Below are 12800 nucleotides of genomic sequence, written 5' to 3' on the forward strand. Positions count from 1 at the left end.
TAATTTTGTACAGAAGCATCAAAAACATTATTCTCAATCAGAAAAACATTATTCTCAATCTTTGCATCCTCAAATGTATTCCATATACAGATAAAAGTGCTTGGTACAACTTAAACTGTTTTTTTTTCTGAAAATCACATAGATATATGTCACCGTGAAGGCTGTAACTATAAGTAATAAAGATAATGTCACATTAAACTGAGAACCATCAGATGGTTGTGTATATTTTGCCAAATTACATAACTATATGTAATTGAAAATCACTTTATTACAATGACATTACAGTTTTGTCATGAACACACATCCATTTTCATAAATAAATAAAGAATGTTTTGTTTTATTGCAGTTCATACAATTGAGAGTTTTGCCAACTCTGAAAAGACAGATTTAATTTCTTGAAGCATTTCTTGAGAATGACTGAAATTTTGGAAAGTTAAGCCAGTATACTGTTATTGGAAATGTCACCCTGAACATTTTAGCAGGTTTATTTAAATAAATAAAGCAGCCAAAATCAGGAAACTAAAAAGAAAATCAATGTTTACCATACATTGAGATAGATTAGCAGTAAGCAGTAATGATCAGGGTTACAAATCAGTTCAGATTAATATCTAAAAATTCAGATGCTCAAATGAAACTCATGTAAGGTATTGGAATCTCTTAAATCTGTAAAACTGGGCAGCAAATAATATGAAAATTGCTTTTTCTCACAGTATATTGGCACTTTTTCCTCTGGTCCTAGTTAAACTATAGATTTCAAAAGTGTAGTAAAAAGAAAAAAGGTAATCCAAACATTTGATAACCTAGAAACTATTTGACTCAGATTCAAGTGTCAAAAAAAAGCCATTTGGTCCATTCTAACATATTTTCTGTACTGATGTATCCATACCCCGTAAACAGTGGATTAAGATACTATGAGATTATTATGGATGTTTCAGATTTAATACTGGCTACCCTCAGAGGTACTAGTGCTTACCATCAGCAAAAACTGGGTAATAGATCAAATCTAAATTCTTCATAGGTAGCTGGTTTTTAAAAGTAGAAAAACAGATGTGACTGCCAACATGTTGTTGTGGGGGGGGGGGGGAAGGGTTTAATTGAAAATTATTTGTTCTTTGGGTTTTTTTGAGCATGGCCTTTGTAGCTAGCATGGTCCTAGCTGAGAGAGACCATTATGTTATTGTTGGTATGGTAATTACAATGGTCATCCTTAAAAACTTGCTGTTGCCTTAGACACTGTAAGTAAATTATTTTTTAAGTGATGCAAATAAGCCCTAAATAAGGGGGCAATAAGCCCTGACACTGCTGGTGCTGGGGAGGTTTGGTCTCTCCCAAGCTCAGATCTGGTTGGCATTGGTAGTGCATTGATACAAGGGGAGCTGCCCTTTAGCCAAGTCACTGCCACCCTTTTTGATTAGTAATATTATTTCAGGAACTAGGTAAGGCCAGGGGTGCGGGAACAGAGGGTTCAGGGGTCCCTGCTCACCCACCTTTTACGAGCTATAAGGGTGATGATAGCAGGAGGGAGCGGAGAGAAGTGACCTGAGGGTGCTGTCTTGGGAGAAAAGGCCTTGGGAGCAGGGCCTTGGGGTAAGAGGCAGTGTGAGGGCATGGCCTTGGGAGGAAGGGGCAGCGAGAGGGTGGAGTCTCGGGGAGGCAGCATGGCACGGGGGGTAGGGCCACAGTTTGGATGCCTGTGGCACCCCCACTTTTAGGGTGCTTCTACCATTCCTGGGTAGTGTCAAAGAAAACTGTTATTTATTATATCTGTACTCACAGCTTCCTTACACTGCTGCTATGAACTTCAGTATAGACAGATTAATTAGATTGTTAAAAGAGGTAGAGTGTGGTGTGTGTGTGTGTGTGTGTGTGAGAGAGAGAGAGAGCATGCTGAAGAGACAGATTTATTTCCAACCTTCATTCATGACCACCCAGCACTAGTGCAATCTATGTGTCTCCACATTACTCGAGTACATTTCTTCAGTCACAGCCATCAAGCCATATTATCCCCCCTAAAAAACATATAGAATTATAGAACCAGGAGGTTAGAAAGGACTGCAAGGGTCATCTAGTCTAATCCCCTGCCAAAATGCAGAATGACTTCCTTCATAACAAAACCTGTACCAGCATATTGGTTTTACTTTCTACTATATCCATACATGACATTTCCCTCCTTAAATAACAAGTACTTGCCATGACCCTTCATCCTTAAGTCCATCCTCGTGATCTGAACAAGTTCCAACTCACAGAACCTTTCCCCTTTTATTCAGAGTGAGCAGAGATGGTAGAAAAATGGAGGCAGAGGAGGATATTGTGGGTATTTTCATGCTTCATGCTCCTGTTTTTTATTTTAAAAAGTTTCAGTACAATTTTTCTAACCAGTCCTAAGGATATGCCTACACAGGAAAACAAGATGTGTTAGCCAGCCTTTTAAGCTTTTAACTCAGGTTGAAATAGCACTGAAAATACAGTAACATGGCTTTTAATTTGGTTTAGCAGCTTGAGTTAAAGATTCTAGGGGAAATTGGGGTTCAATTCAATCTGTTAACCTGAGTTAAAAGCTTATCTTCACTGTTATTTTTTAACTCAGGTTAACTAACCTGAGTTAAGAACACACCTTTTTATGCAGTCCAGATATACCCTTAGGCTATGCCTACACTTGGAGCTAGGGGTATGATTCTCAGCTAGAGTAGGCATACTCATGCTAGCTCTCATCTAGCTAGAGCATTAAAAATAGTAGTGTAACCATGGTAACATGGGTAGTGGCAAGATGTGGCATGAACTAGCCGCCCCAAGTACATACTGAAGGGGGCTGGTTGGGTTTGTACTTGGGGCGGCTAGCCTGTGGCAACACTGCTGCCCATGGTACATGGCTACACTACTATTTTTAGCACTCTAGCTTGATGCAAGCAAATGTGAGTATGTCTATGCTAGCTGGGAATCACACGCCTAGCTCCATGTGCAGACATAGCCCTCAGAGTGACCAACCCTAGTTTTGCTAGTTTGTGGCAGAGGTAGAGATAGAAAAAGATATTGGTCAAAGCACTAATCTTTGGTAAGAAGGACATGGATTTAAATATACTATTAACAACATCATAAAATCAGTGAGGCTAGAGCAGTTGTCTTTAGAATAAGTGAGGAATTTTTGCCGGTGGTAGAGTGGAAGTATGATTATATCTTTGGGAGAATATAAACTAAAACAAAAAAAGAGAGAAGTATCAACAATTTGAAATTTTTGGAGGCACTATCTGAACATTTCACAGTCTCACAAAACGTGTGCTCACCCATTCTAGAAATATCTGAGCCATTCTGAGATATTCTGACTTGCTCTGGTTCCTTTGCACTGCTGTTCTAAACTGCTCCTGAGCAGAGAATCAGGAAGCTGTAACCAACACTGTGACAGATCCTCATCCATTTTCCACCCAATATAAACTGGGTACAGAGAATCTGGCTTTAAGACTAAAAGTTTCAAAAAGGCCACTTGCTTTGGTTGTCTCTACTTTTGTAGGCCCAACTGAAGAACACTAGGATCTCCCTTTCAGAAGTGTTGATCATCCACTCCTCCCATTGGCTTCACTTGGAGCTACGGGTTCTCAGCACTTCTGAATGGTTCGCAGTTTGGGCACCCAAAAACAAAGCCACCCAAAATCAGCATCCCCTTTTGAAAACATGGCCAGACATGCATATCTGCTGTAATATGTATCATAATTTCAATTCCTGTTTTTAACTGATGAGCTCATCTTTGCCTTGCCCGGCAATTAAGTGGAAACATGGGGACAGATTTTTAAAGGTATTTAAGATGGACACAAAGCACCTAAATGCCTTTAAAACCTGTTCCTGATGCCCTAATGTGCAGAGGATTGGATCCTGGTCCCAAGTTTGATTCCAATTTCAAGAAGCGATTTTTTTTTTTGCATAGGGTTTTTCAAGTGTATTGTTTAAGCTCACACCTTTAGATAAATTGGTGCAACTTTGAACAAAGACAAGGTGTCAGTCCCTGTTTGAAGGATCACCTTCAGATGGTCTCTAGCAATCCCTCTTCTTCTGTCTAATATTCTTTTCAGTGCTGACAAGCTGTAAGGGATACTGCATCTTCCAACCCTCCTTGCCTTAAACCAGTCATTGCTATGAAGGGATTTTGAGGCATGGTGTTAGGAGATAAGTAAAAAAGAAAAGAAAAATGAATTGCATTTATGGTATAGAACCAAAAACTGACACAGTAATATGAATAGAAAGTCAATACATTACATTTTATTCCAGGACATTGTATCAGTTGTGATAAAAATGGACATATCACTAAATGCAACTTTTATCTACCTTTCCATCTTAAAACTTTAGTAATAAAAAGCTGAGCTAAATAATTCACTATTTTTCAAAAACAAATGGTCATTTGTTTAAATTTTGACATTTTATGTTATTTAAAAATAGCATTTTATAGGCAATCTCATTAGAGGATACTTTTTAAAATACTTTATCAGTACACATAACTAAGTAATTAATCTCAGTTTGAGTTTAGATGGCTGTTTAGTAGTAATGGCTTTTTCACCTCTTCCACACATTTAACTCAACATGTATTCTTTCATATTTATTTTCTGTTAGAAGTATAGCTCCTGGGTAAAATAAAGAAAGTAATCACTTTTTGTCAAAATGGTGCAAGACCATAGCTCTGGGGTTATAAAACAGACTTCATTAGTACTGTATGCCTTCATTTTTTCCCATTATTTTAGTTGCCCTGAGAGACCTTGAAAGATGAAACTTAGCGCTAATGGACTCAATATAATACTTCTAACTTTAGTACAGAGTCTTGGATATACTGTATTATAAATAAGAAATATTCTCTCTTTTAGACAAGAGGAAGCCTAAGGTTTTATAAATGGACTCCCGTTGATTTCTTGTTATTTAACTACGTCTTTATCGTGGTGCCAGATAAGGCATCCTCACAATTTCAGTCCTTAATAACAGTAACTATTCACACATCACTACAAAACTTTAACCTTCAATGAGAGAAATCTTTCCCAGTCTTTCTAAAGAGGAGGGAACAGATATCATGCCAGTCCTAGAGCTCTAAACAACTGGGGAGGATGTGTATTTTATTTCTCATCCACTATTCCTTCAGAGCTGATAGAAAATGCTGAATTTGGCTGCTTGCTGGCTTTGATCAAAGAACTTAAAAGTGACAGATCACAAATGTTGCTTATAGCAAAAAACACATATTTTGTCACAAACCATGGCTTTATTGCTTAGTAAAAGTGATTAGTGCTGTCTTCTAGGGATTGTGGGGCCCCAATTAAACTTATTTTGCAGCAGCTTTGAGTATCAGTTTGAATCTTACTCCTCTCTGACCAATGCTTATAGATCTAGATTTATTTCTGCATCAGAGTTTAAAAGAAAGTTGTTTGTTTTTTGAATGTCTGCTTAAGAAGAGTATATTCCAAAATTACTTTGAGTATATCTTTTAAACTGCTTCCACTCAAATCAAGAAATCTAAACTGAGACTTCTGGGATTTGGATGGCTCTAAGGATCATGAATACAGGCCATTTTTGTTGGACAGAATTTCAGAAGTTCTGTGGCCAGTTCCATTAAGTCTAAAATATGGCCTTCTTAGAATCATACAATATCAGGGTTGGAAGAAACCTCAGGAGGTCATCTAGTCCAACCCCCTGCTCAAAGCAGGAACCAGACTGGGACAACTAAGCTTGGTTGCTGCAAGACGGAAAGTTGTAAAAGCATAAAAGAGGTTTTATGTATGATAGGGATGAAGTGTCCGCTGCTTCAAAATGCTTTTGAAAAGCATAAAATATAGGAGTTTGGGAATTATTTTTCCCTAGAAAATGATTTGTTTTTGACTGTCTGAAGATATTTTTCAGGAAGAAGATTTTCAATGGGTTGAAAATGACTGTGCTCAGTCATCTGTACATGTTGCCTGCTTTGCCAGTCTGCCATGCAACTAAATTTGCCATTGATATAAAGGGATAGTAGGATAGAAGGATAGTACAGATTTCCCCCATCCTGTTAAGAAAAGCTTCATCTGATCCTTCTCTATATAACCATTGTGATGTCTGTCATTATGGAACAGTAATTGCTACTCCATCATTAAGAAAGAAGCTAAATTTACCATTCCATGCTTAATTTCTATTCCTTTCAGGTTACCTGAAATTATATTACAGGACCAGCATGGCATACAGCTGGGTCAAGAACATGGAGGGAGGAAAAGCCACCCTTGTGAGTTTCACTGTGCCATTCTCAGCTGTGCAAATGATTTAGGCCCATTAATTTCTTGGTATCTTGGGACAGAAGGTGAATAAGGCACTCCTAAACTGGAATTGACTTTTAAACATTTGATGCAAAATAAAATAAAATAAATAAATAAATAAATAAATAATTCCTCAAATAAAACTTTGCGATGGTTTGGAAACATTTAACTTTTTTGTCCCCACTTTTTACATTTGCATATGACTGCATTTTCAAATTCTAGCTGGAGCTAGAAACAGCAGGGCTAAGAGATTATCCAATCCTTACAGATACCAACACCTCAAGGTTAGATTATTGGAATATGCTTTATGCTCTCATTCTGAAATTGAAGCTAGTTAAGAATATGTCAGTCTGACTATTAAGTGAGTTTCAAGCAGAGAGCATTTAACAGCTGTTCTTTGTGAAATGCAGCCAATTATTTCCAGGTGGACTTTAAGTTGTGACTTTTGACCTTTTAAGTCGTAAATAGTTTGAGATCTGTACATTTGAGAGACCACATCTCTCCATTCAAACTAAGTGCTGTAAAGGGATAGGGGAAGGCAGAATTCTGTCCTTGGTGAGGGATCCTTGTCTTTGGAAATTACTTTACTCTTTAGTTCACTACAGCTCAGATTCAAACATGTTGCAAGTCATATGTGTTCTCCTAGACTTTTCCTGGGGCAGTGGAGAGTTGTAAAAGCATAAGACTGTGGAAGACTGATTGGGAGCATAACTGGAAGATGGAGAAGGCTTTGCTTTTTTTCTAATATGATGTGTGCAAAATAGATAGTGTGGGAATTTAAGTAAGCAACGTTCCTCAGACTGAGAGAAATCTGAGATCTGTGCATTAGTCTGCACAGCTCTTGTCATATAATGAAATAAGAAATTAAAGAAACTGAGTGAAGTGAATGTATATGGCATACTAACTACATGTCTTGCTGTCTTTAAAATAGTGTCCATCCTCTGTTAAGTGGGACCAGATTTTCGGGCCTTGCAGGTCTGTTTTTCATTGGAATTCCTGTAATTTGTTTTATTTACACAACGTACACCAGTCCTTGGGCAGAGAGGGGCAAAAACAGCATGCAGGCATTCCCCATTTTCAGAAATCATAGAATCATAGAACCATAAGGTTAGAAAGGACTTCACAGGTCATCTAATCTATCCCCCCTGCCAAATGCAGGGTTTGTTGTGTCTAAACTATCCAAGACAGATTGCTATGCAGCCTCCTTGTGAAAAAGTCCAGCGAAGGAGCTTCCACAACCTCCCTAGGCAGTCTATTCCATTGTCTTACTGTTCTTACAGTTAGGCAGTTTTTTACTGAGATTTAATCTGTAGTTTGTACCCATTGCCTCTTGTTCTGCCCTCTGTGGCAAGACAGAACAACTTTTCCCCATCTTTTTTATTGGCAGCCTTTCAAGTATCTGAAGACTGTTATCATATTCCTCCTTAATCTCCTCTTTTCCAAACTAAACATAACCAGCTCTTTCTGCCTTTGCTCAGAGGGATTGCATTCTATCTATTTGATCATCTTTGTCACTTACGTCTGGATCCTTTCCAGTTTCACTACATCCTTTCTATACGTTTAGTGACGAAAACTGGACAAAGTACTCCAATTGAGGCCTAACCAGCACTGAGTAGAGCGGTACTATCACCTCCCGTGACTTGCACATTATGCCTCTGTTAATGCAACCTAAAATTGCATTTGCTATTTTTGCAACAGCATTGCATTGTTGACTCATGTTGAAATTGTGATCCACCACAACTCCTAGATCCTTCTCAGAAGTACTGCTGCCAAGTCAATCATCCCCCATTCTGTATTTGTGGCCTTGTTTTTTCTTCCCTAAATGTAGCACCTTAAATTTGTCTTTGTTGAATTTCACTTTGTTATTTATAGCTCAGTTCTCCAATGTATTAATCCCTCTGAATTTTAGCTCTCTCTTCCAAACTGTTTGCAGCCCCCACACTCCCAGCTTTGTGTCATTTACAAATTTGATTGGTATGCTCTATATTCCTACATCCGGGTCATTAATAAATATGTTGAATCATACCAGTCACAAAACAGATCCCTATGGAAGCCCACTTGAGACCTCCTTCCAATTTGACATAATTCCATTAATAGCTACTCTTTGTTTGCAGTGGTTTAACCAATTATTTATCCACTTAATGGTGATTCAGCAAAGACCACATTTTTCCAGCTTATTTATCAGAATGTCATGTGGGACTATGTCAAAACCTTGCTAAATAAAGTCGAGGTATATTATGTCCACCGCATTCCCCCTATCCAGAAAACCAGTTACCCTGTCAAAGAAGGAAATCAAGCTGGTTTGGTATGATTTATTCTTAGTAAATCCATGCTGGCTACTAGTGATCACCCCTTCATCCTCCAGGTATTCGCAAAATGAATGTTTTATACATTGATCTAATAGTTTCCCAGTTATCAAGATCAGGCTGACTGGTTTATAGTTCTCTGTTTCCTCCATTTCTCCCTTTTTAAAAATGGGCACTACATTAATCCTTCTCCATTCTTCTGGGACCTCTCCTGTCATCTAGGAGTTTGCAAATATTATTGCCAGTGGCTCTGAGATGTCGTCAGCTAATTCCTTCAGAACCCTCTGGTGAATAGTATCAGGCCTCGCTGACTTGAATTCATTCAGATTTGTCAGAAGTTCTCACAAGGGCAATACCAGAAAATGTTCAGCTTGCGGATAATAATGTGGAGTACATTGAGAATGTAATAGCATTTCTATAACTGTTTAATTTAAAATATAGACAATATGCAACATACTCTTCTTGAATTTCTTTGCAAAAAGAGGAATAAGACTTAAAATGAAGCTTGGTACAAGGCCAGCTGAAATTTCTGTAATTTCACCACAGATTTATCAGAGACTAATGATATAATTAATGGAAATCTCACATGATTACATCAGATGGATCCTCATTTTATCAGATGGAAGCAGAAGTAAACATATCATGAAGAAGACATGCAAAGCAGCTTTAAGCATGAGTTCTCCAGGATGTTCTATACTACTGATGCCTATTGAAAATATCAACCCTACAATCGAGCTGCAGACAGTCACTTCTGACAGTACCACTGAATTTCATGTCTCTGTGATTTTTTACACTACACAGGAGGAAGATGTTGCTTATACCAAACAATACAGTTACTATTCCTGTTCTGTTGTGATGCCTATGAGACATTATCCAGATAGAAGCTGAATTCCACCTTTCAGAATTATTTTTCATCATGTTGTGTATTTAATTATAGAAGTACATTTGTAACTTTGTAATGTCTTTTTACATTAAAGGAGTAGTATGTATTGTATAGAAATTAGGCAGTATCCCTTCAAATACTTTGAGCCCTGTAACACCATTCACAGTTCTGTATTTTAGAACCCACCCAGAGCTGCACTATGCATATATAACAAGGTCTTGTATGTTGACATATTGGCAAGTATGTCTGTATCAAACTGTGAACTCCATTTTGTGATTGCAATCTTCACTTTACATTGTAACCTTCCTACTGGAGTGAGACATCCAGGATATGTCTACACTGCACTAAAATACCCATGGCTGGTCCATGACAGCTGACTTGGACACAAGGGGCTCGGGCTGCAAGGCTATAAAATTGCAGTGTAGACATACCCCCAGAGTGTATGCTCCAACCCAAGACTGAATGACTGCACTGCAGTTTATAGCCCTGCAGCCCAAGCCACATGAGCCCAAGTCAGCTAACACAGGCCAGCCATGGGTGTTTTAGTGCAGTGTAGACATACCCCCAAGATAGTTTAAAAACCAGTCTAATTCTGACAAGGTCAGCCTATTCTGGACAGCATTAGCCTCTGCTAAGATGTCTCACCCCACAACCTACTATGAACTCACAATGGGAGAGCTATCAAGGGGCCATCAACTCTCATTTTTTCCTCAAATACTGCCCCATGCACAAGAGCAATGAACACTCTATTCAGGAGACTGGGTGAGGAAAGTGGATGTTGCTTCTCTGTCTGAAGTACATGGGCAAGAAAGGGAGAGAAATTGTTTTTAACAGGGACAGCTTTCCTGAGCAAGAAGTCAACCCCAATACAAAGAAGCAGATCAGGCCAAGAAAGTAGGACAGGCTGCCTGGCCTATTGACTGACCAAGACCAGGACCCACAGGTCTGCTGAGATGAGAGCATAGGGATTGTGCTCAGGACTGTTGTTTTTCAAAGATCTGTATTTGTAGTGCTGTTTAAAAGTAGTGTCTGTAGTTCAGAAATTCCTTTCCCAAGTCTCTGTTCCATGATTTACTGCCACACTGTCCTTGAAGGATTTAACTAAAGCTCCCACAAGAAAGTGGATTCCTGGGGAATGTGTCTAAACAACTGGGGGCTCAGGAGAACAGAAGCACTGGTTTCAGAGTCTAAGGTGCCTGAACTGTGAGGTCCTACTGCCCGTAAATGGTTGTCAGACATAGAATGCCTGGGCCCACGGCTATGAACAGTCATTACCCAGGCCCAGGGGGCTTAGAATCACATGGGTCCCAGGATTTGAGTTTGTTACAATGGATTAGTGTACATCCAGGAGGAGACATATTTTGTATGTATTTAGTAAACATGGTAATTTGGACCTGTAACAGGGGCCTGCCTCTGCCCTCATCCTCTTCCCTGCAGAAACTGCACGGAGTCCAGCAGGTGTGCTGTCAGCGAGGTTTTATTTCAAGTCCCCTTCACCAATATCACCACAGTCCCTTGTGCTTCCACCTATTTACAGTGTTTGCTACATTGTCACCTACTCACTCCCTGCACTCTGTCACAGGATCCCACCATGCCCATGTGGTTTCATCCCAATATTATTATTAGAACTAGATGGAAAACTGTTTTCTCATCCCATGAAAATTTTAAGAGTTTATTTTTTAATCCTGTTCTGTATTGTGATGAAACTTAGCCCTTACCAAAAAAAAAAAAAAAAAAAAATCCATGAAAAAACAGAGAGATAGAAGCAGGCAAAGTAGGGACTTGAATCTATGTCAACCTGGTTCCAGGTGAGGGCCCTAACTACTGGGCTACTGAACATTGTTCAGTAGGATTCACTGACCAGAAACTTTACTAATGAAAGTTTTGTTGAAACTGTTTCCTCAAAACCAAATGTATCAACGTTTTTTCAATGAACAATTGTTTTGTCAAAATATTCCCAACCAGCTCTTATTATGATTGTATAAAAGGCAAAAGACCCAACACAGGGTCTAATCCTAAACCAAGTGAAGTCAGAGGAAGAACTAACTGACTTCTGTGGACTTTGGGTCAGGATTCCTGTGTATAATGTTTTCCACAAAGTTTCTTGGCTCCTCCCTTAAACCCATCACTCCCAAAGTTCCCTCAGTTCCTGAAACCCTATGCTCCATTTTCAAGTTTTCTCTGCCAGCTATGCATCTCCATAGCTGCAGCTCTGCTAGGAGTATACATAGGTCTCAGAATCTCCTCTTAGGAGGAGCTCTGCTTTGGTGAGGTTAGTAGGTGTAAAGATGGATTCTTTGAAGTTCTTAAGGTTTGCAAGGGTGGGGCTTGCTTCTGTAGCTTTCAGACATTGTGAGGGATTGGACATGGGGTGGTGTTTGGCCAAAGAGTAGATTTTTGTTTTATTATTTTTTAAAGGGCTAGTAATTTATATTTTTAAAATGTTTATGGGATGTTAAGGTTGCAGTGCAACATGTGTAACATCGTGTAGTACTCTGTACTACTCTGTGTAATGCAGAGTCCATGATAGTTATATGAAAATTACACTGTAAGTTGTATTTACACAATATACTAAAGATTAACTATACTACCAGGCCAGATCCTCAGCTGTAAATCCTCAGGTGTAAATCAGTGTAGCTCAATTGAAAACTGATTTCCACCAGTTGAGGATTTGGTTCATATACTAATAGAAAAATTTGCTGTCACATACAGGCCACCTAATTTCACAGTTAAATTACCTTTGTAACTACCACTATCTGCCTCATTCCCTAAAAAACACCTAGTGATGTCTGCTTTGCTGATTGAAAAGAAATTATGTAATATTAAACAGGAACAGACATTTAAAAATATATATACCTTTAGAGATAAGAGAAAGTATTATATTAAGAGAGAAGAGGCCTAATTTTCAGACTTCAATAAGAGCTATAAGTGATTAAGACCTTGGAAAATTAGGTAATACATCAATAAAGATGCAATGGACCATCACATCATTAGGGTAAATGTTCAAGAATGAAAAAAACATATTACAAATATATCAGAAGTTGTAAAAAATTTATTAATTATTGCCTAATTATATTTTATTATTTGAGAAATAGTAGTTGATCATATAATTAACACTATATCAAATTCCTGGTGAGTGGAGTTGTATCTGCACCTTTGACTTTTCACTACCTGATTTATGTGCATACAATCTTAATGTTTAACAGTTTAATTTTTTTATATAAAAATAAAAAAGCTTTTAAAAAATCTAAAAATATGGTATCTGAACAGTCGCTGCCTTTTCTTTCTTTGCCTTAATCTTCTTTGCATTTTTGTGGAAGCAACCTCTTGTGATGATGGAAATCTCTCACGCTGAATTGC

The sequence above is a fragment of the Dermochelys coriacea genome, chromosome 3, assembly GCF_009764565.3.
Source record: "Dermochelys coriacea isolate rDerCor1 chromosome 3, rDerCor1.pri.v4, whole genome shotgun sequence".
NCBI lineage: Eukaryota > Metazoa > Chordata > Testudines > Dermochelyidae > Dermochelys > Dermochelys coriacea.